The sequence below is a fragment of the Symphalangus syndactylus genome, chromosome 18 (genome assembly GCF_028878055.3).
Source record: "Symphalangus syndactylus isolate Jambi chromosome 18, NHGRI_mSymSyn1-v2.1_pri, whole genome shotgun sequence".
NCBI lineage: Eukaryota > Metazoa > Chordata > Mammalia > Primates > Hylobatidae > Symphalangus > Symphalangus syndactylus.
Window position 1 is genome coordinate 15,201,608 of NC_072440.2, and position 1,549 is coordinate 15,203,156.

The following is a 1,549-nucleotide window of genomic DNA, read 5'->3' on the forward strand; positions in this document are numbered from 1 at the left end:
TATTCCTTTTTAACACATGAATTGGTCACTGAAACCTCTCCCAAGCCTCGGAAATGCTAGACTCTATTCTGAGAGATTTGGCAGTTTCACCTGCCTTTAATGCATTGGCAGGTGTGTGACAAGCATGGGTCTTAAACGCAAAATGAATTTTTGGCCTTTTTGTCTATTATTGTAGCTCAGGAATACACTCACAGAATTGGGAGACTATGGTTGGGATGGCCCAACATAAAATGTATTCCAAGAAGTAATTGCAAAATTCACCTGGGAGTGGGGTGGAGGGGAGTTGAGGCAGCACTCGAAGACAGAGGCACTCATCATCCAGAACAACCAACACCGAAGTGCTTCAGTTGGTCCATGTGACTGCTGTGATATTGTGATATAATTAGAAACGTATATTTTGGTCCTTGTCCCTGGCTGCAAGCCAGAGCTCTGAAAACCCTTGTAATCTTCTGAGTGACAGGAGTGCTAGGAAAACCTTTTGTTCTAACATTTTGTCTGTGACCCTGGTTCCTGACAGTGATTCTGAATCCTTTGGAACTTCTGGGGAGATAGAAGCATCTTTTATTCTAATGAGGTGATGCTTGGTGGCTCCTGGTTGGGGGTTAAGTGCTAGAAAGACCCAGACATGATTAGAAGCCTGGAGCTTTCAGCTCCACCCACCACCCTCCAGGCAGGGGAGAGGGGCTAGAGATTGAGCTAATCATCAGACTTGCCTACATGATGAAGCCTGAAGTACAGGTGTGGAGAGCTTCCAGGTGGCTGAACACATCCAGGTGCCGGGGGGAGGCGCACCCCAACTCTAGGGCGACAGAAGTTCCTGCTCTCAGGGCCCTCTCAGGCCTCGCCATGTATGCCTCCTCCTCTGCTAGTCACCTGCCCCCTTTATCATCTCCTTTATAACAGACCAGGGAGCACAAGTGCAGCGTTTCCCTGAGATCTGAGTCCTGGTGAATCGATCGAAACCGAGGAGGGGGTCATGGGTGACTCATAGTCAATTTATAGCCAAGTTGAATGGAAATGTGGGTGACGTGGGGATTCAATACTTGCGACTGGTGTCTGAAGTGGGGGACAGTCTTGTGGGACCGGCCCTTACCTGGTGGGGTCTGCACTAATGCCAGGTACGTAGTGTCAGAGTTGAGTTAAATTGTGGAACAGCCAGCCAGTGTCCAGGAAGCTGCAGAGTTGGTTGGTTTGGGAAGACATATTTGATGTCAGAAGGGAAGTGGTGGTGAGAGTATAGAAAATTTTTTTCCTTTTTTTTTCTTTTTGAGATGGGGGTTTCACTCTTTCACCTAGAGTGGAGTGAGGTGGCGTGATCTTGGCTCACTGCAACCTCTGTCTCCTGGGTTCAAGAGATTCTCCTGCCTCAGCCTCCCGAGTAGCTGGGATTATAGGCGCCCACCACCATGCCTTGCTCATTTTTGTATTTTTAGTAGAGACAGGGTTTCACCATTTTGGCCAGGCTGGCCTCGAACTCCTGACCTCAGGTGGATCCACCTGCCTTGGCCTATCAAAGTGCTGGGATTACAGGCGTGAACCACCGCACCTG